The 22,831-nt window shown below is 51.8% G+C and overlaps 1 long non-coding RNA gene across 2 annotated transcripts; it reads left to right on the top strand.

Annotated features, from left to right (window-relative positions):
- The first annotated feature begins 17,750 nt into the window (after positions 1–17,750).
- On the top strand, positions 17,751–22,519 carry LOC123332450. Of its 2 annotated transcripts, none has more exons than XR_006549242.2 (3): positions 17,751–17,847; positions 20,900–20,952; positions 21,626–22,519. It is a non-coding gene; the product is annotated as an uncharacterized LOC123332450 (long non-coding RNA). The 2 variants fall into 2 exon arrangements; XR_006549241.2 differs by lacking the exon at positions 17,751–17,847 and adding an exon at positions 19,003–19,232 and having other exon boundaries at positions 21,631–22,519.
- The last annotated feature ends 312 nt before the right edge of the window (positions 22,520–22,831 follow it).

Here is a 22,831-nt window from a genome sequence, read left to right as displayed (position 1 = left end):
GATCTTTTTTGTACAGTTCTTCTGTGTATTCTTGCCATCTCTTCTTAATATCTTCTGCTTCTGTTAGGTCCATATCATTTCTGTCCTTTATCGAGCTCATCTTTGCATGAAATGTTCCTTTGGTATCTCTCATTTTCTTGAAGAGATCCCTAGTCTTTCCCATTCTGTTGTTTTCCTCTATTTCTTTGCCTTGATCCTGAAGAAGGCTTTCTTATCTCTTCTTGCTATTCTTTGGAACTCTGCATTCAGATGTTTATATCTTTCCTTTTCTCCTTCGCTTTTCGCTTCTCTTCTTTTCACAGCTATTTGTAAGGCCTCCGCAGACAGCCATTTTGCTTTTTTGCATTTCTTTTCTATTGGAATGGTCTTGATCCCTGTCTCCTGTACAATGTCACAAACCTCATTCCATAGTTCATCAGGCACTCTATACAGCAACACCGTCAATGTTCATCCATGGCTGAATGAGTCAGGAGCATGTAGTGTGTACACACAGTGGAATATTACTCAGCCTGGAAGAAGGCACTCCTGCTGTTTGGACAACCTGGACGAACTGGAGACATTGTGTTAATGGAGTAAGCCATCACAGCACGAGTCCACTCATACAAGGAGATACTTAGAGTCATCAGAAGCATAGAATGGATGGTGGTGGTCTGGGACTAGGGGTGGGGGGGGCAGAGAGGGAAGGTCAAGGGTTAAATGCCAGTTCTGCAGGTAAGTTGTGGAGACCCGCTGTGCAGCAGAAATCTGTACAAAGGGTGGATCTCAGTACTGTGGTCCTACCACAATTACATAACAGCGTGAACCACCACCACCGTGTACTTGAAATGCTCATTTCTGTGTCACTGATTCCATGACCGTTGGTGACTAAGCAGCTGAACTCCTTGAGCTGGCTGGTGTCAACTGGTGTAACCACTGTGGGAAACTGCCGTTTATCTTAGAATCTGGGTGTACACACATCACAAAACTCAGCATTTCTACTACTGCTATACAGCCTACAGAAATGCGTGCATAGGTGCCTGTGTTTTTGCCAGTTTTATTTATAACTGACTCACATTGTAAAGAACTTCCCCGGTGGCTCAGACAGTAAAGCGTCTGTCTACAATGTGGGAGACCCGGGTTCGATCCCTGGGTTGGGAAGATCTCCTGGAGGAGGAAATGGCAACCCACTCCAGTACTCTTGCCTGAAAAATCCCAAGGACAGAGGAGCCTGGTAGGCTACAGTCCATGGGGTAGCAAAGAGTCGGACACGACTGAGCAACTTCACTTTCTACTTTCCTTTCTTTCACGTTGTAAACCATCAATGAACAGGCCCCTCCGGCTCCGCGGGGTGAGGCTTCACGTTCCTCGGCCTGAAGCAGCACCAGGCGACGGCGATCTCTGTGTGCGTGTGTCTGGCCCAGTCTCCTTATGAATAAGGACACGACTGTGCTGGATTAGGGCCCACCTGGCCCAGGGTCACCTCGCCTTGAGTGGTCACATCGGCAGGGACCCCAGGCTCCAGCAGGCCCTCCCGAGGCCCCGTGCTGTGGCCTCGCACCGACACGGCCCACGGTGACCCCGCCTTGACTGGTCACGTTGGCAGGGACCCCAGGCTCCAGCAGGCCCTCCCGAGGCCCCGTGCTGTGGCCTCGCACCGACGTGGCCCAGGGCATCTCACCACCAGGGAGGCGGTCAGTGCAGCAAGGCGTGGGTCCCCACCAGCATGTGAGCGGGAGGTGTCGCTCCCCTACTGAGGAGCTGAGGTCTGGGTATCTGAGGAGCTGCCCCTCCTGTCACCGTGACCTCTGCTCATCTTCCAGGAACAATCTCTGGGCAGTTGGTCCCCACACAGCCTGCCCCCAGCCCCCTCCTCACCCCCAGCCCCCTGCCTCCTGGTCCAGAGGCAGCACCCAACCTGGTGGACCTGCCCATTGGTCCCTGGGGGCCTGCAGGGGTCCCTGTCTCCTTCTCTGTCTTCATCTTTGGTAATTAAAGTCACTTTTTTTTCACCCCATGCAGAAAATATGAATTCTTTTCAATTTTCTTTTCCATTACTGTTATAGATTAACTCCTTCAAGCCACCAGATTTTCACTTTTCCATACTTACTGAGAAGGCACTTGAGCTGAAGTGACAAGTACCTTCTGAACTCAATCACACTCGACAGCTTCTCTCTTCACTGTGAAGGGCCTTTGAATGTGCTAGTCTTTCACTAGAAAGAAATTTATAAACTGATACTAGACTTCCTTAAAGGCATTCTAGATAAAGAGACAAACACCGTGTCTCTTTGATGTGCCAGGGATTCAGTCCCTGGAATGCTATTTACGAATCACCAGCTGAATCTTATCACGGGAAAACAGATTTAGTTTTCAAACACTTAGTTTTGAGAAGCATCTGAAATTCAATATGCACCGAACCTTCAAATGCTTTTGAAGGAGGTTGTCTGCTGAAAAGCTAAAGATTGAGCTCTTTAGCTTCAGGCTCCAGGTCAGGCCGCCTGTGGTGGGGGAGCCAGTATGACGCGAGCACCCGGAAACCCCCCAGGCCTTCCCGCCCTGAGCACCTTGAGGACCTGGGCGGGTTACAGAAGTAATTGTCTTTGGTGTTGCCCAAAGCACTTTAAAGGGCTTCCCTTGTGGCTCACCTGGTAAAGAATCTGCCTGCGATGCGGGAAACCTGGGTTCGATCCCTGGGTTGGGAAGATCCCCTGGAGAAGGGAAAGGCTACCCACTCCAGTATTCTGGCCTGGAGAATTCCGTGGACTGTATAGTCCATGAGATCGCAAAGAGTCGGACACGACTGAGCAACTTACAGTTCAGTTCAGTTCAAAGCACTTTAAAAGGCTAGTGTGACATTTTCATTCCTAACCATAAAAACAATATAAAATAAACTTCATGAAATTATTATGAAAACATATAACCTAAATCTATTACATACCTGATAATGAAGCAATAAATCAATCACAGTTAAGGGTGTTTGTGCACATGCATTTAAATACATGTAATTAATAAATACACACACAGAGGTCCCCTGCAGCAGCCCCTGTCCGCTGGCCTCTGTTAAAGCTCTCTGTCCTCGGGTCACGGGCTCTCAGATTACTGGGAAACAGCGGAGGAGACGCCACAGGCTCAGCTCTTGGTTTAGGGTCTTAACACAGGATTTGATCTTCGGACCTGGGTTTGAATCTCATTCCTGCAACTTATGAATGCAAGTTATCCTGGACAAATGACGGGGTTCTCTGAGGATGAGCATTCTTGTCACAGTGATCTCCCACTGGCATTCCCATGAGTGTTAAATGTGTGCACACATGCACGCAGCACACACACACACATGCAGCACACGTGCCCAGAGTAGCCAGTCCAGCTCGTTAGCCACACCGTGCTGACGGCTACATCAGGCCCTTTAACCTGATGCCCTTCCTGGTAATAACCAGGTAATAACCTATAATAACCTGCCCAATTCCTGGCAATTTTTCAGATGTTTTGCTCAAGAAACTCCAAATATAATTTAGTTTTTAAGATTCCCCATTTCATGTTGTAGCCATGCAAAGAAGGAGTCTTCTGCTGTCTGTTGTTTGAAGGAGACACACACATCTTTTTTAATTTCGAGACAAGCGAAGGCTCACTAAAATGTAACTGTTGTTAACGCTCGTTTCTGTGCACATAACATGACTTCACTAAGTAGTTTTTGTGGAATGACCACCGCTTTTGAATATCAACTTACCCACAACTGGTCCCTAACTGTTGACCACGTTCAGTTGCTTAACTTTGATCTGATTTGTTTCTTTGTAGACTTTGCTTAGTGTATGTCTCGGTCTCATCTTTGTGAAACAATAGATGACTGGCTTGAAAACTCTTTATCCCAACAGGCTTTTGTATAATTTACTAGCTAATGAGCATCAGGGACAAATGTTGAAGAATCAGAACAGCAGGTGACCTGCAAAGTCACTCCAGCTCCACCAGGGCTTTCTAACCATCTCCCTCCCTCCGCCATCCGATAGCTGCTCTTGGTTGCTTTCTCGACCGAGATCAACATTCCCCCTCCAGCTCCCGAAGCTTCCTCTCGTGTGGCTTCACTCTTGCTCCTCCCCTTCCTGTGTCCTTTGCTCCCCTCCTCACTAGTGCCTGTCCTCCTGCCCCGAGAGGATAGGAGCCCCCAGCCTGCTTCTTGGTTTGCAGTCACATTAAGCAAAACAGATAAATTCAACTTGCTTTATCTCTTAAAGCAATGGTTCCCAACCCCCAGGCCGCATCAACCAACACCTGTCCATAGCCTGTTAGGAGCTGGATCCACAGCAGGAAATGAGCGGTGGCTACGTGATGTGAACAAGCTTCGTCTGTATTTATAGCCACTCTCCATCGCTTGCATATCCACCTGAGACCCGCCTCCTGTCAGGCCACTGGTGGCATTAGATATTCATAGGAGCACAGACCCTACGTGGACTGTGCATGTGAGGGGTCCAGGCTGCGAGCTCCTTATGAGAATCACCCTGAAACCATCCCCCCAACCCCCCACCCCCATCCATGGAAAAGGTGTCTTCCACAAAACCAGTCCCTGGTGCCAAAAAGGCTGAGAACTGCGGCCTTAAAGCATCACATGCCAGAGCTGGACGCAGCCAGGGCCCTGAGTGTGCTCAGGCCCAGCTCCGTCACCCTTCATCTGAGCCTGGGTGAGCTCCATGAGTTCAAGCCTCAGCTTCCTTTGCTTGGGAAAGGGGCAACAGTTTCCAGTGACACGTGTGTAAGAAGGGCTCGCACAGACGCACTGCCTGATACGCCAGGAAGCCCCTGGCCCAGCCAGGCTCCCACCGCACGGCCCCTCAGGAGCCCTGAGACCTTGGCGGGACGGCCAGCTATGCCTGGAGGCAGAGGGTGTGAAGGCGGAGAGGCCCTGGACCCCAGAACCTGGGCTTGAGGCGCCCACTCCTGTCGGCTGGCTCACTCGTAAGCCGATCACCACACATCACAGGGTGATCACTCATGTGACGCACTCAGCAGAAGGCCCCCCAGTCTGGCATTAGTAATTTCAAAGTGAAGTGAAGTTGCTCAGTCGTGTCCAACTCTTTGCAACACCATGGACTGTAGCCTACCAGGCTCTGAGGAGCCTCTCAGTCCATGGAATTTTCCAGGCAAGAGTACTGGAGTGGGTTGCCATTTCCTTCTCCAAGGGATCTTCCCAACCCAGGGATCGAACCTGGGTGTCCTGCACTGCAGGCAGACACTTTACTGTCTGAGCCACCAGGGAAGCCTTCAGTAATTTCAAAGGCAACAACAAAATTGTATAAAGAGCATGTAACACAAAGGAATCAGAGAAGTCAGTGGCACCCCACTCCAGTACTCTTGCCTGGAAAATCCCATGGATGGAGGAGCCTGGTAGGCTGCAGTCCATGGGGTCGCTGGGAGTCTGACACGACTGAGCGACTTCACTTTCACTTTTCACTTTCATGCATTGGAGAAGGAAATGGCAACCCACTCCAGTGTTCTTGCCTGGAGAATCCCAGGGATGGTGAGCCTGGTGGGCTGCCATCTATGGGGTTGCACAGAGTTGGACACGACTGAAGTGACTTAGCAGCAGCAGCAGCAACACAAAGGAGTAAAGGATTTCCCTTTGATCATCTGTGTTTTCTTTTCAACTTAGCCATCTTTTTTTAACTATTCCTGTCTTAATAATAGCAGGAGTGAACCAGGCCTGTTCATTACTCACAGTGATGTCAGGATCCCTGAGCATCACCAGGGATCTTTGCTGAAACCTGGAGAGGAGAGCATGTATTACCGAGTGTGACCACTAGGTGGACACCTGCCCACTTTCCTCTTGCTTCTGCAGGTCTGTGTTCAGTTCAGTTAGTTCAGTTCAGTTCAGTTCAGTTGTCTCTCAGTGACCCCATGGACAGCAGCACGCCATGCCTCCCTGTCCATCACCAACTCCCAGAGTTTGCTCAAACTCATGTCCATCGAGTCGGTGATGCCATCCAACCATCTCACCCTCTGTCGTCCCCTTCTCCCGCCTTCAGTCTTTCCCAGCATCCGGGTCTTTTCCAATGAGTCAGTTCTTCGCATCAGGTGCCAAAGTTTTGGAGTTTCAGCTTCAGCATCAGTTCTTCCAATGAATATTCAGGACTGATTTCCTTTAGGATGGACTGGTTGGATCTCCTTGCAGTCCAAGGGACTCTCAAGAGTCTTCTCCAATAAAGATAAAGTAATAAGTTACCTCTGGTGGCTGAGACGGTAAAGCCTCCGCCTACAATGCAGGAGACCCGGGTTTGATCCCTGGGTCGGGAAGATCCCCTGGAGAAGGAAATGACAACCCACTCCAGTACTGCCACAGTTCAAAAGCATCAATTCTTCGGTGCTCAGCCTTAATCAGAGTCCTATTCTGGCTTCTGCATCTCTTTTTCCTCTCTGTTCCTGGAAAAGTGAATTTTTATAGCACTTTTATTATCCATTTAGTCATACTTGAAACTGTCTGTGCCTTCATTTAACCCCAAGGCCAGATTATTATTCAAATAGGCCCATTTGATAAAAATATTAGGTGTCTGTTAAGTTACCACAGCCTAGTCCGGCGCTTGGCCCGCCGTGCTGGGTCCGCACGTGGTGATGCAGTCCAGCCTCCGCCCGGAGCACGCCTGTGCGGAGGGGCTGAAGACAGAGCCAAGCCACTGGGACGCGAGCCGGTGTGCGGGGGCGCTGACGCACCGCCTCGCCGTCTTGTTTTACGCCTTTTATAAATAGCCCTGGTCTGGGAAGGGGATCTGGAAGTCATCACCCCAGATGATTGCTCCAGGTCAGCGCTGTTTAGAAGCAGCTCAAAGCTGTTTCAGGCAGGAATCCTTCTCTCTCAGTTCAGTTCAGTTCACTCGCTCAGTCGTGTCCGACTCTTTGTGACCCCATGAACCGCAGCACGCCAGGCCTCCCTGTCCATCACCAACTCCCGGAGTCTACCCAAACTCATATCCATTGAGTCGGTGATGCCATCCAACCATCCCATCCTCTGTCGTCCCCTTCTCCTCCTGCCCTCAATCTTTCAGCCCCAACCCCAGGCGTGAAAAGGGACCGCCGTGTGCAGTCAGCGTCTAGCAGGAGCCGACTGGAGACCGGAGGCCCGCCCGGCCCTGCTGGACCGACCTAAGGACTCGCCCACAAGGGTCCCCGCAGCTCCCGGGACGCGGGGGAGGGCTCTCCGAGGCTCCCCGGGGTCAAGCCGGGGCCACATGAACGTGGGGTGGTCTTCCTGCCTTTCGGGGGTTCCCCCCACCTCCTCCTGGAGCAAAGCCCCAGGGCTGGCGGACAGCTGCAGCGTTTCCCTGGAAAAGAGTTGTTCTCAGAACTAAACCCGAAAGGAAAGGAGGAGCTGGACACAGACGGGACGGGCCTCGCCGCAGGCTGGGCAGCAAGCTTCTGGGAGCCTGCTCGGTGGGAACATTCCCGCCCTTTGTCATCGTGAGTGAGCACGGCCAGCGTTTCCCACGACGCCAGACAGAGGTGCTGGCTCCCCAATAAGAACACGGGGGCCCAGATGTGGGATTTTAGTCGTTAGAGAGGCGGGGACATTTTCAGAGCGATTAGAGTGGGGGCCAAAGAGAGACGGGGTGTGGGGCAGGTCCCGCGGCAGGGACAGGGTGCGCGTGCAGCAGCTGACAGGCTGCGCAGGGGGCCTGAGCCACAGGGAAGGTTCCAGAGCTTCCAGCCGTCTCGAGAAGGGGTCCCGATAAGCAGCAAGAGCTTTCCCGTGCAGCTCCGCTGGGGACCGCGTGAGCTGAATTCCACGCAGCACCTCGCGCCCTCCTGCCTGCTGGGAGATGCAGTGGTCGTCCTGCTGACCCGAGGGCAGGTTTGGTCTGGAAATGGCGCCCGTGTTGGAGAAAGGGGAGGGGGACGCGCTTCTCGGCAGCACCGGCTCGCTGAGGTCCTGGTGACCTGGAGCTTCCCAAGAGGTCCGCACGGGGGTCTGCTGCCCAGTGGGCGCTGGGCCGCCTCCCCTCACTCCGCACCCAGCGCGATCTCGGTTCTGGACTCACCTGACCCGGCGGCCTCGTTCCGATGGAATAGCCACACGCGTCTCCCTCGGAACCGGTTAAGGGAACTGTGACTGAAGGCTCCGGTCTGCGGAGCCGCACGCGTCCGGCGGGGCCCCCTGGGCCAGCGGCCTGGGCCCCTCACCTGCCCGCGGGCGGCGGGGTCTCCGGGCACGTCTCCCGGCGCAGCGCCCGCAGCGGAGTCCAGTGAGCGCGCCCGGCTCACGCTAACCACCGGGCCTTAGGGCCCGCTCCTCCAGCGCCCGCGCTGAGCTCCTCACCTTCTCCTCCTCACATCCTTCTTTTCCTTTTTCTTAAAAGTGAGAAGCAGGTTCTGGGGGCAGCGGGTCAACTGGTATCTTTCGCCATTAACTTTTGTTAATTTTGAAAATGAGAAGGATAATATTTAAGTTTTTATTTCTGTTCAGGTGTCTTCTACAAAGCAGTTGAAAACGGGATAATGTTTACAACTCAGTAGAATATGAGAAAGCACTAAGAGAAGTGACTTTTATTTGAAGAAAATGATTAGAAGTCAACAAAACATAGAAAACACTCGAAGAAAATGGGGTGTGATGAAAAGGTGACTTGTAACGCTGCTTGGAGATGGGGCATGTGCCTTTCAGGTCCCTTGGCTCCTTGGAAACAGGTAGGATTTGCCAAGAGTGTCTACAGGCGTGAGTTACACCAGAAACGTTCAACCAGGAAGGAAGCTCCTGTGCCTGCTCCATGGGGCAGGTGTACAGCCCCAGAGCACTGGAGTTCTCTGATAATGAAAATGCATTATTTTGCTTTTAAAATTGACATCTAAGTCCTGGTGTATACCCATTTACAGTCACTGCTGGTGTTATTCCCGTGTCCAAAGAGCTGAGCTGTGGAGAGAAGCGTGGTGAAAGGAAAGCACCCTATTTTGCTGTTTACTAATTCTTATAAATTATTCAGCTGCTTGGAATTCCAGGGCTTGGGGAGGGGATTCTGGGGTGCTAGAGCCCCTCTCCCGGGCTGGTCTGGGCGCCCGTGCGGTTTGCAAACGTTCTCTGCGCCAGGGAACGTGCACCTGTCTGTATAATGCTCTCACTTACTGAACTTTCTTGAAAACACTCAGGATACAACACAACAGGCTTTTCCTGGAAAAGGACGGGACAGTTTTAGCATCAGAAATGATACCTGTTAGGGATGGAAGCACCTATTATTACATAAAATTCCATGAATTATTGATGGTTCTCAACAAGAAAATCAAAGGAATCTGTGATCACTCTTGGGAAATACTAGACATACAACTGGTAATTTTGAAAATGGAAAGAAAGAGAAAGAATAAAGCATTGATCCGGCCTTTCATATAAAAACTGTACCTCAGAGTAACCAAATAGTTGATAAAGGGAGGTTTCTCTGTGTAGAAATATTTTAGCTAATAAGTAAGAAAAGAATGGTAATGTTAAAATATCATGACTTTGCTACCCTTAATACTTTAATAAGCCTGGGTGGTGACGGTTAACGCCAGTTAGTGAGGGAGAGAGAGAGAAAGCGGTGACAAGACCCTAGATACGTCTTGGTCATGGGGCACAGTATCACCAGGGGAACAGTCTCACCAAAAACATGGATCAACACCATGAAGTTGGTGAAGCATCTTGATCTAAGGATCAATTTACAGAAAATACTGGGAGCTGATGAAAATACTTTCAAAGTTACACGTCAGGGATGCAGTCGTCAGCACCAGCTGGTGGGGCTTCTGGAAGACCAACGTCTCAGTGTCTCCAACACATAGATTTTAAGAGAGAAAAGAAGTCAACAATATATCTCAAGTTTCAAAATGTATTGGTAATTTCTTCAAAGACTGCTTCTAGGGCTCAGCCACGGACGTGAACTAACTGGGAGCTGGCGGCTTCTCCGTGAGGTGAGGAGAACGGTTCCGTGTCACGTGTCTACACGTGTGGATATAGACGTGTGCTCAGAAACGCACCTCAGGAGCAGCGGCACGACCGCAGGGAGAAGCACAGAGCTTTCACGGCAGCGCTCCTGCTTACAGACAAGCTGCAGACCGCTGACGTCTCCAAGCGGCGAGCATGGCCCGCCGCCCGCGACGGAGACGAGCCCGGCCCTGGGCCCCGCTGGGGCACAGCCCGGACGGCTGACCTCTTCCCGTGAGCGCCCTCGGGGCTGGGTTTCGGTGTACCATCTTACGAGTCTTTGTCAATTTATCCTCTTTGGGTCCCTTTTTTCTTCTTTTGCTATATTCTATTTTGGCTTGAACGGGTGAATATTCATGATCCAACCTGTTCCTCTGTTGACTTTTGTCTCTATTATTTATCTTTCAGAGGTTTCCCTCAAAATCACCATTTTCATCTTTATCTTTCTATGGTTTACTCTGACACAGTCTCATCCGTCTCTGTCATATAAAGACCTTCATGACAGTAAAGCCACCCCCAGCCTCTCCTGTCTTGTCTACTCCCTTCCGCTTAAGTTTCGTGTGGTAATCTCACCGTGTTTTGTGTTTTGTTGTCTTAAATAGTCAACTTGTGAAGAATGAGGCAGAGGAAAGGGAAACACCGCTTTTATCCATCTTCATCTTTACTCTTCCCAGTGTTTGCTATTACTTCTGGACACCACGTTTCTTTCTGATAAAATCTCTCTTCAGCCTGAAGAACTTCCTTCATCATTCCTCAGGGTGCAGATCAGCTGGGAACACATTTATTCAGCTTTAATTCACCTTAAAATGTCTTTCTTTATCCTTAATGTTTGAAAGATGATTTTGCTAGATGCATTCCTAATTTGGCAGACTTTTTATTCAGCTTCAATTTCTTCTGCCGCCAATCATTATTTCTGTGACAAAATATCCTCTGTGAGTTTTATCATTGATCCCGACATGGAATAAATCTCTTTCTGCATCTGGCTGCTTTTTTATCTTTGGTTTTTAGCAACTTGTTCCAGGGGCCTCGGGTGGCTTTCCTTGTGATTCTCCTGTTCAGGGTTTGCTGTGCTTTCTGGATCTGCAGATTGCTGTTTCAGATAATTCGGGTTATATTCTGCTAATAGTTGCTTCCGATATATTTTTGGTCCATTCCTAGGCAAAAGAGAAAAGGAAAGATATACCCATTTGAATGCAGAGTTCCAAAGAATAGCAAGGAGAGATAAGAAAGCCTTCCTCAGGGATCAGTGCAAAGAAATAGAGGAAAACAACAGAATGGGAAAGACTAGAGATCTCTTCAAGAAAATTAGAGATACCAAGGGAACATTTCATGCAAAGATGGGCTCAATAAAGGAAAGAAATGGTATGGACCTAACAGAAGCAGAAGATATTAAAAAGAGGTGGCAAGAATACAGAGAACTATACAAAAAAGATCTTCACGACCCAGATAATCACGATGGTGTGATCACTCACCTAGAGCCAGACATCCTGGAATATGAAGTCAAGTGGGCCTTAAGAAGCATCACTACGAACAAAGCTAGTGGAGGTGATGGAATTCCAGTTGAGCTATTTCAAATCCTAAAAGATGATGCTGTGAAAGTGCTGCACTCAATATGCCAGCATATTTGGAAAACTCAGAAGTAGCCACAGGACTAGGAAAGGTCAGCGTTCATTCCAATCCCAAAGAAAGGCAATGCCAAAGAATGCTCAAACTACCATACAATTGCACTCATTTCACATCCTGGCAAAGTAATGCTCAAAAGTCTCCAAGCCAGGCTCAACAGTACGTAAACCATGAACTTCCAGATGTTCAAACTGGATTTAGAGGCAGAGGAACCAGAGATCAAATTGCCAACATCCTTTGAATCATCAATAAAGCAAGAGAGCTCCAGAAAAACATCTATTTCTGCTTTATTGACTATGCCAAAGCCTTTGACTGTGTGGATCACAATAAACTGTGAAAATTTTTAAAGAGATGGGAATACCAGCCCACCTGACCTGACCTGCCTCCTGAGAAATCTGTATGCAGGTCAGGAAGCAACAGGTCACACTGGACATGGAACAACAGACTGGTTCCAAATCAGGAAAGGAGTAAGTCAAGGCTGTATATTGTCACCCTGCTTATTTAACTTATATGCAGAGTACATCATGAGAAACACTGGTCTGGATGAAGCACAAGCTGGAATCAAGATTGCTGGGAGAAATATCAATAACCTCAGATATGCAGATGACACCACCCTTCTGGCAGAAAGTGAAGAGGAACTAAAGAGCCTCTTGATGAAAGTGAAAGAGGGGAGTGAAAAAGTTGGCTTAAAACTCAACATTCAGAAAACTAAGACCATGGCATCTGGTCCTATCACTTCATGGAAAATAGATAGGGAAACAATGGAAACAGTGAAAGACTTTATTTTAGGGGGCTACAAAATTGCCGTAGATGGTGAATACAGCCATGAAAATAAAAGATACTTGCTCCTTGAAGAAAAGCTATGACCAACCTAGACAGCATATTAAAAAGCAGAGACATTACTTTGCCAACATAGGTCAGTCTAGTCAAAGCTATGGTTTTTCCAGTGGTCATGTATGGATGTGAGAGTTGGACTGTGAAGAAAGCTGAGCGCCAAAGAATTGATGCTTTTGAACTGTGATGTTGGAGAAGACTCTTGAGAGTCCCCTGGACTGCAAGGAGATATTACCAGCCCATCCTAAAGGAAATCAGTCCTGAGTATTCATTGGAAAGACTGATGCTGAACTTGAAACTCCAGTACTTTGGCTACCTGATGTGAAGAGCTCATTTAAGAAGACCCTGATGTTGGGAAAGATCGAAGGCGGGAGGAGAGGGAACAACAGAGGATGAGATGATTGGGTGCCATCACTGACTTGATGGACATGAGTTTGAGCGAGCTCTGCGAGTTGGTAAAGGACAGGGAGGCCTGGCGTGCTGCAGTCCATGGGGTCACAAAGAGTTGGACACGACTGAGTGACTGAACTGAACTGAAGATTTTCATTGATATTTTTTCTGCACCTTAAAGTTACCTGCATGTTTGAATTGTTCACACTGTCACTTCCACAGGGGATTGAAGCTTTGTTCCTTTTTCTCATTTTTTTCTGTTTCAGCTTGGGTAGTGATTACAGATAGGTCTCAGTTTTTACAAATTTTCTTTTTTCTCTTGCTCAATGTTTTTCTAATTCCATCCAAGGAATTTTTAATATCTGATACTTGATTTTTTTACCTCTAGAAATCCAATTTGGTTCCTTTTATGTTTCCAGATCTCACCTGAATTTCCCCATCCTTTACCCACTGTGGTCAGGTCTTCCTGTTGCCATGGTGATGGGCAGGCATTGCCACATCCTCTGATGTGGCTCCTGGGGCCAGGACACAGTGGCCGCAGTGGTCAGCTTCGGGGCTGCCTCACCTGCCTTGTCCTGTTCCCCGAGGAAGCCTGCTCAGTCCACTGCTCACAGGTGAGAGCCCCCCAGGTTCACCACTGCGGGCGTCCTCCCGTGTCTCCCCAAGAGATGCCCTGCTCCTGTTCCATGGGCACTGGGGTGCTACCTGGGGCAACCGTCAGGGCCATCCTGAATGTACATGCTTGTCTTTTTCTCATGTTTAACTAAACTCATTTGAGGGGAAAAAAAAAAAAAAGGTTTCTTTCTACATTAAAGAAAATCAGTTTTACATTTCTCTATCCTGTAGCACAGAGACAGCATCTATGCAGTCAGGGCTATGATCCAGCCCATCTGACACAGACCCACTTAGCTGAAAATGCATCGCAGGTTCTTATTGTTTTTGGATGATTTTTTAAATGGAAGTGAGAAAAAATCGGACCCACGCAGGCAGTTGGTCCTCTCTTCTCGGGCTCCTGGTGCTGTCTAGCCAGGTCTGCCTCCTGTACACTGAGCCTGCCTTCTTCCTCTGCTGAGCAGGAGGGTCAGGAGCCTAGCGAGCAGGACTAGCTTGCCACCAACCACACACACAGTGGGGTGGTGAGGGACCCCTGCAGCCCAGCCCTATCTCCTGCACAACTTCTTACTGATTCACTCCTTTCTTGTAGATGTTTATTTATGAAACAAGTATTCACCATGACTTTGTAAAACACCAGACCCTGTATTAGGCCAGGAACATTGATGAGTCAACTGAGGGCCCCTTACTTTCTGGTCGCAGCTCCAGTGGCAGTCACACGTGCGGAGCGCCCGTTACACGCTCACCTGAGCCGTGGGAAGAGTGCCCCTTACACGTTCACCTGAGCCGTGGGAAGAGCGCCCGTTACACGCTCACCTGAGCCATGGGAAGAGAGATCGGCTGGGTGCCACGCCCCGGCCTGTGAGGTTGGTGCTGAGACCTGCTCTGACGCTGAGCCTTGAACTGAGAAGGAGACGGTGGGGAGGCGTGTGGTCTCCTCTCCTCCCCCTGGGTGGGTGGGGAGGCTTCGCAGGTTCAGGCTGGGCGCTGACCGCTCACATCTGCTTGCGAGTCGTGGAGGGTCTGTCCTGGCTCCTCTCCACCCAGGGGGTGGGGGTCCCATCCCAGCATTTCTGGGGCGCTGAGCACACCGCCAGCCCCAGGCAGCTGAGATGGGCAGCAGGGTGTGGTCTCGGGCGCAGGGCCATGTGGGGTGCCCTGGGCACAGGCCGAGGGGAGGCTTTGCTGCAGGAGGACGTGGGGGCTTGTCTGAGTGATCCCAGGATGGGCGGGGAGCCCGAGCTGCTACCCAGCGACATGCAGGCCCCACGGCTGATCCCGGGATGAGGGGCTAACTTGGGGCCTCACCCAGGAGCAGAGCTGGGAGGGGGCTCAGGTCACGGGATGCCTCCTGGCTTCCCAGGTGTCGAGGCTCATGTAACAATAATAGGCCTTAGTTTTAGGGCTCATTTTACCAAATCACTTACCTAAAGCAACGGGAATAAGTTTGTTTATCATCCTAATATTTGCTTCGACATCCACAGGTCTGCCAATGTGCTGTCTCTGGAAGCCTCAGATCCAGGCTGGAGCTGGAGAAATTCTGGTGAGAACGAGGCCTCATTTCTCCCATGACCTCCTCGTGATGCTGGGTGAGGACGTGGGGGGACGCTGGGAACCAGGAGGAGTGACCAGCAGGGGCAGAGGCCCCAGAAGAATGCGTGTGGGGCGTGAGGGACAGGACGGAGCGGAGCGGTGGGCGTCGCGCGAAGTGGGGTTGGCAGCCCGTTTGTGTGGAGCCCCCGGCTGGGGACACGGAAGGGAGATGTGTTTATAAACATCCACTTTCGTTTTCCTGCTTTCACTCATCCTTAAAAATTCTTGCGCACTTTTTTTTTGCCTTTGAAAAGTCCTTTTTATCCTTCCAAGCCAAGCTAAAACATCACATCACTGAAAATCTCCCTTGAAATCAAATTTAAGCCTCCAGATAACAAAAACAGAGCCTTTCCTGATGCCTCAAGTGCTTCGAGTCCTCCAAGCCCAGGGGCTTCTTCCTGCTGAGCTGTTAAGGCGTGACCCCTCCCCGAGGGTCTGGGGGCAGCAGCCAGTTGGGGACCCTAGTGGGGATGCGTCTGATAAGGTGACGTAATGGAAGGCAGTGCCCATCATGCACCGATGGTCAGTGGTGCTCATGCCAGCCACCCTCCCAGGCCTCCTTCAGCCTCATGGACAGCTCCCCATCAGCAGGGCCTTTCTCATCCGTGGTCCCGACTGCCTCTTTCCCAAACACCCCTTGCTTTTCATCAGACTCTCTGCAGGCTGAGCTGGCCAGTCACCTGAGCCCTGGACACACAGTCACTATTCTACCTAAACATCAGCCCGTGTGGGGTACAGATTGCGGCCTGGCTCCCCCCCACGGCGCTGTGGTGATCAGAAATCAATCCCGAAGGAGGCAGGAAAGCTCCAGGCCTTAGAGCGATGCAAATATTCTCGATAGGAATGTGGGCCTTCAAATTCACTGTTTATCAGACCCCGAGGTCTGATTAAAAAAAAAAAAGAAAACAAAAAACGGAAATAAAGCACAGCAGGGCTCCTCAGACCTAATTATCACAGAGGCTGAGCCTTATGAGGGTAAATGTAAATCACACCAACTGTAGCCTAAATAATCAGCCATGGATTTTACATAATAGACGCAGAATCCAGTAATATCCGCTGTGTTGATGTTAAAATCCATTAGGTCTAAGACACAGGAGGCTAAAAACACTGGCTCCTCCAGAGCACCCGCGATCCGCTGGGGTGGGGGACAAGGGGGCCCGATCCCTGCGCGGTGCCCAGGTCCCCTCATCTCCCAGTGGTCGCGGTCCTCCCGGAGGGCTGCTCCAGTCACCCCTGGCGGCCTCACCCCATCCCCAAGGGTCCTCCCCGCCCTCACCCCGTCCTGAGGGGTCCTCCCTGCCCTCACTCCATCCTGAGGGGTCCTTCCACCCTCACCCCATCCTGAGGGGTCCTCCCGGCCCTCACCCCATAGTGAAGGATCCTCCCTGCCCTCACCCCATCCAGAGGGGTCCTCCCACCCTCACTGCATCCTGAGGGATCCTCCCCACCCTCACTCCATCCTGAGGGGTCCCCCCCACCCTCACTCCATCCTGAGGGGTCCTTCCCACCCTCAACCTGTCCTGAGGGGTCCTCCCTGCCATCACCCCCACCTAAAGGGTCCTTCCTGCCCTCACCCCATCCCGAGGGTTCCCCCCGCCCTCACCCCATCCCGAAGGGTCCTCCCCACCATGACCCCATCCTGAAGGGTCCTCCCCACCCTCACTCCATCCTGAGGGGTCCTCCCCACCCTCACTCCATCCTGAGGGGTCCTCCCCACCCTCACCCCGTCCTGAGGGTTCCCCCCCACCCTCACCCCGTCCTGAGGGCTCCCCCCGCCTCACCCCGTCCTGAGGGGTCCTCCAGTGACTCTCAAGGCCGGCCATGCAGTGACTGCCCGCCGCCCTGGGTCAGCTCCTCGCTGAGGGGCCTCGTGAGGTCCCCGTCCTGCCCATGCCCAGGGTTCCCCGGGCAGGACTGGGACGCGAAGTTCGGCCGATGCTCCGGACGCTGCGGACACCGCGCAGGCCTGAGGTGGGTGCGGGAGGAGGGCGCTGAAAACCCCGGTGCTCCGCGGGCCTCCGAGCAGCATCGCCGCCCCCGCCCCGCCGCGCGGCCGCGCTCACCACGGGGTGAGAAGCCTCCTGGGAAAGTTGGCCAAGGCCTTACCGAGACGCCCAGACCCGGGCCTCTCCGCTCCTCTGTGATGGAGGGGTGGGCGGCTAGCGCTGACTCCAAGCGTGACCCCGAAGGCTCACCCTCCTGGGAGGTCCGGGCCATGGACCCTGCGGGGTTCCAGCAGGGACAGGATCCCTGAGGGTCGTGGAGGCCGCTAACCAGAGCAGAGGGTAAGCCTGGTCTCAGCAGCGCGAGCAGGACCTGGTGGACAAACCCTGGGAGGCCCCTCATAGGGAGAAACCAGGAACCAAGGGGGCAGGTTCTCAGAGGGGCCAAGCTTCCCAACCCCGGGCAGGACAAGGGCTGAGGAGGGGTCACTTGGGGACAGACACGGACGGCTGACCCCGGAGGTAGGGAGGAGCCGCCCTGCCCCAGAGCCTGCGGCCTGGAAGCAGGAGGACCCCAGCCCTTCGCATCTGCGCCCGGGCAATGGAGAGAGGTGGTCCTGGGGGCCCTGCGGACTCCAGTGAGAGCCGGAAGGCTGTGTGTCTCAGCAGTGCCGGGTGGCAACGAACAGAAAATTACCTTGCATATTCACAGACTGTCTAAACTATGATCTGTATTCCAGTCACATCCCCGAAGGGGAAACGAATGAACAGGGACCTTGAGGACGCTGGCAGGGAATTCCGGGCATAAGTACCAGGGAATATTTTTGAAAACAAAATGCTTATATTATCGCATCTTAAATTATTTCAGAGGATCGGAACACGATGCCTCTTGCTTCCAGGGTCCCGGAACATTCCTTTTCCTCCCTCTGAGGCGAACAAAAGCAGCTCCTCCAAAATAAGGTAAGTTCCGCCCGCAGGAAACGAGCAGCCCGCCGTGGCCATCGGGCCCTGCGCGCCGTCACCAGCTTCTCGGGGCTCAGGGTGTTCTAAGTCACTGCGCTGCGTCCTGCCTCGGGCTGTGTGGAGGCCGCAGGTGGGTGCTGATGGAGACGTGGTTCCTGCCCTCGGGACACTATGAGCCGGGGTGTCAGGCTGCTCAGCCCCTGTCACTTAGTCTCCCCATCACTGTCTTTCCTGTCCTCCTGAGTGTGGACTGAGCCCCAGGTGGACACGAGCCCTGGCTGGGCACGCGGGGAGGAATGCGGTCACTCTGAACCGGTCATCAGGTTGGAAACAGCGGTGACCTGCCCCTTTGCTGGGTTAGGAGCGGGGCCCAGAGTGGATGTCGCCCCCGGGGGCCCGGCCTGCACCCACGTCTCCCCTTCTTTGGGCAGGGCTGAGGTTGACCTCCATACCTGCCTTCTGCCTGGAAACCACCGCAGTCAGGAAGGTGAAGGTCTGTGACGAGGCAGCCCCTGGTGGGGAAGGACGATGGCCTGAACAGCCCCAGGCCGCCCACCCCAGGCTCCCCTGTCCCCCGACGGCCACCTCCCTGTCCCTGGGCCTCTGCGGGCTCACCTGAGACCCACTCGCCCACGGGGAGCACCCCCTCTCTTGCAGCGTCTGTGGCTGCTTGAGACCACGAGCTGCCTCTTCTGCGGGACTGGCCTTAGCCTTGAGCTCTGATGCATCAAACTCCTCTGGTTTTTGTTTTCTTTTCAGGCTGAATTTTTCACTGATAGTTTGGGGGTCACTGTTTTAGATACACAGCCTGTTACTGGCCATAACACAGGTTTTTCAGTAGTTGACTTACAATATTGTGTTAATTTCTGCTGCACGGGAAAGTGATTCATATATATAAATATATATACGGTGGTGGTGGTTTAGTCACTGAGTCGTGTCCCACTTGCAATCCCAGGGGCTGTAGCCTGCCAGGCTCCTCTGTCCATGGGAATCTCCAGGCAAGAATCCTGGAGGGGGTTGCCATTTCCTCCTCCAGGGGATCGTCCCGACCCAGGAATCAAACCCGGGTCTCCTGCATTGCAGGCAGATTCTTTACCAACCGAGCTGCAAGGGAGGCCCCTATGTGTGTATATGCACGTGCCCTTTCTCACATTCTTTTCCAGGCTAGCTTGTCGCAGGGCACTGGACACAGTTCCCTGAGCCACACTGCAGGACCGTGTTGCCTGTCCATCCTGCGTGTAATGGTTTGCTCTGCTAATTCCACTTTCCCAGTCCTTCCTCCCCCACCCCCTGAACTCCTCTGGTTTGGACTTGATGCTGGGGACCCCTCTTCCTCTGGAGGGGCGCCCACAGTCCACCTGACTAAGCCTGGGCCTCACACGGTGAGTTGACTCGTCTGGTAAAGCAGGAGCCACATAAGGCACAGGCACTGAAGGCATGGTGCCGGGAGCAGTGCTGGGTCCGGGGCCAGGGTCCCGGGACCGCTGCCCGAGGCAGGCGCCCTGGGGAGGCTTGCCTGAGGCTGAGAGTCACGAGCTCTGGGTTCACCAGTTTGCTGCCTTTAGATAAGTCTCCAGACCGTGCATTTAGGTTTCACAGCTTTCCCTTTTCTATGTTAATAACCAGATCAAAATTTTCCTGAAAGATTATAGGAGATGGCATGTCTGAAGCAAGTGTAGGTAGTAAATGCTGTGCAGGAGTTAAGTTATAATTAGGACTGGGAAGAGACCAGGTGAGGGGGGGTGCCGGCAGGTTTGGTGGGTGAGGGTCTCCGTGGTTCCTGGGGTCAGGTGAAGGGAGGTGACCACAGGTTTGGTGGGTGAGGGTCTCCATGGTCTCCTGGGTCAGGTGAATGGAGATGCCCTCAGGTTTTGTGGGTGAGGGTCTCCATGGTCTCCTGGGTCAGGTGAAGGGAGATGCCCTCAGGTTTGGTGGGTGAGGGTCTCCGTGGTTCCTGGGGTCAGGTGGAGGGAGGTGCCCGCAGGTTTGGGTGGGTGAGGGTCTCCATGGTCTCCTGGGATCAGGTAAAGTGAGGTGACCACAGGTTTGGGTGGGTGAGGGTCTCCATGGTCTTCTGGGATCTGGTGAAGGGAGATGCCCGCAGGTTTGGTGGGTGAGGGTCTCCATGGTCTCCTGGGATCAGGTAGGTCCCTAGCCCTCCCCTCAGCTTCAGCGCCCGAGCAGGACACCCTGGAGCCTGAAGGTCCCATGTTGGATGCTCACACGGCAGCATGTTGGGAGGAAACTGGGGCCTGAAGCCCCTTCCATGTTCCTGCCTCAGTAATGATGCTTAATGGCTGAGAGGCAGCAGAGTAAAATGTGCACCCAACTTAGTGAGTATTCCCACACGGGTGACAGAGCCGCCTGTCAGGAGCGTTTTATTCCTGTCTGTGTTGAGCTCCACAGTTCAGGAAAGTGTGTGACGAGATTCTTATTCAGGCTGCTATTACCTACAGGAATCAGGAAATTAATTAATTAAAATCTAAACCCAAACTCTATCCTATTGAATATAATGAGTTTATTATAGGAAAACTCATCTTTATGCATTTTTTTAATCAACTGTTCTTTTTCAGATAGTTTCTGTTAAACATTAACGGCTATCACACTTTCAAAATACTATAATTAAAATCTCTGTATCACCAAATTCATATTTTTAAAAATCTGCCAAACTACATGATCTTAAAGTCTGAGATAATCAGTTATTCAGGAGATTACTCATCTTTCTGGAAATGAGATAATGAGGGAATTTCTAAGAGCAAAGCTATTTTTTAAAATTTGTGTTTACTTATTTGAGAAATAGTTGCCTCACATTGTAGGTAATCATAAGGAAGCAGAATTCTGAGGAGCCTAGTGTCGGAGAGAGAGAGACTTTCAGACACGAGACTTGGGAATAAAAATGACACAAATGAGCAGAGTCAGCTGACAGGAAGGGTTCTCTGGATCAATGGTTCAGAGCCCCATGGATATCAGGCTCAGAGCGGGCTGACTCAGGGAGGGCGGGCGTGTCTTCATCCTTCTCAGTAACTCTCATTTCTCTGTTGCTGAGCAGAAAATTAAGGTTCCCACACTCGACGTGGTTCATCAGCTCAGAAACCTACTTTGGTAAGTAAGCGGCCTTCAGCCCCTTAGAAGGAGGCTCATTGCCAAGTCCTCCACACGCAGTGTCCGGAGTGGGTGCTGACCCCCGAGACCCCAAGACCCGCAGTCAGGCTTCGGGACCCAGCTGGGTGATCAGGGTGGGGCAGCAGCTCCCCATTTCTTTGGGGTCTTCTCTCCCCCACTTCTTTGGGGTCTTCTCTCTCCGTTTGTTTGGGGTCTTTTCTCCCCCACTTCTTTGGGGTCTTCTCTCTCCGTTTGTTTGGGGTCTTTTCTCCCCTCTGTTTCTTTCGGGTCTTCTCTCCCCGTTTCTTTGAAGTCTTCTCTCCTCTGTTTCTTTGGGGTCTTCTCCCCCCATTTCTTTAGGGTCTTCTCTCCCCCATTTCTTTGGGGTCTTCTCTTCCTGTTTTTTGGGGGTCTTCTCTCTCTGTTTTTTGGGGGTCTTCTCCCCCCATTTCTTTGGGGTCTTCTCTCCCCATTTCTTTGGGGTCTTCTCTCCTGGAGGCCACCCCTAAGCCCCTGCGGGATCCTCAGGTCACCCCACAGCCTGGGCCACCTGCCCCCCAGCGGAGGCTCAGACTGAAAATGAGGGTGAATCCTTAATTTTTGAGGATGTAGGTCGAGTTTCACACGGTAAGCAGACCACCGTCTCTCCCTTCCTCTTTCCATTTTCCATCAGTGCAGCACCTCACCCCTGTCCCAGCCACCTGGGAAGGTCTCTACACTCACTTGTGCAAAAGTGAGACCGCCGTGACCAAGGTTGTCGTACAGTCACCATCTGGAGCCCCGTATTCTCCTTGTGAACAGTCGAGTGTCTGCGACCGGAGGCCTGTCCTCCATGCTTGCTAGAAGCAGCTCTGCGCTCCATCCTCCTGGGGCAGAGGAGAGATGCCCGAGGAGTGTTTTCAGCTCCACGTCCTCCCCGAGAGACCAGGCTGTGGCCACTTCCAGAGGCGGCTTTGGGAGGCGACCTGCCAGTGGTTGGGCCTGGAAGCCCAGAGACAATATGCGATATTTTAAGGTGAGCTTGTCAACTTTGACCCAAACGTGTACAAAGTACAGAATCAGTGTCTTTCACTGATGATTAATTAAAATGTTACAAGAGAATTCGTTGGAACTGGCCACTTAAAAAAGATTGAAAAGGAATTCTGGAAATGCAGTCACCCCAATTCATTTTAATAAAGATTAGAAACGGGTCCCCTGACTTTGAAGAAACGGATACCTGCTCTCTCTTTCTGCCTGCATAACCGATGACCAGCTTCCGCACGAGAGACTGGAAGGAGGCACGGAGTCCTTTAGAAACGGGCTACCCTGGCTGCGGGACTGATAGTCAAGCCCGAAGAGATCAATCAATCGGCAAGAAGATGCTCACTTGTCATCCAACGCTTTAATTATTGATAAACCTGTGTTCCCTTCAAAGTGAGCTTATAAGGGGTCACAGTGGAGAATTCTACTTCAGCACTGTTTTAGTTCAGAAGGAGGTGAAAGCAGAAATTTGGGATTGGGAAAAACAGTTCTCTATGTTTATTACTTATATGAAAACTTGAATCGAATAAAATATACATTTTAACAAGATGTCTCTATGTCCTGTTTGTTATATGTGTATTAAAATGCAGCAGATATCTGAGTTCGTATTTTGTAAGTCCGTCATTTTTAATCTCAGATTTGCAGCCATTTCTTCTTGCTGTGTTGTAACTTGTATCAGCCATGACATGTTGGGAATAATAATCAAACAGTCCTCCCTCAGGCAGCCTGACGGGACTGGAGCAGCCAAAGCCAAGACTGGTGGGAAGTGTGGGTGCCCCTGGGGGGTGTGGGGCCCGAGTCTGGGCCAGCAGCAGGGGTGGCAGCGAGCGCAGGACCGCTCACCTGTGTCCTTCGCTCT

Source organism: Bubalus bubalis, chromosome 3 (assembly GCF_019923935.1).
Source record: "Bubalus bubalis isolate 160015118507 breed Murrah chromosome 3, NDDB_SH_1, whole genome shotgun sequence".
Lineage (NCBI taxonomy): Eukaryota > Metazoa > Chordata > Mammalia > Artiodactyla > Bovidae > Bubalus > Bubalus bubalis.
The sequence above is the reverse complement of the archived record's forward strand: the minus strand, read 5'-3'. Positions and strand labels throughout refer to the sequence as shown.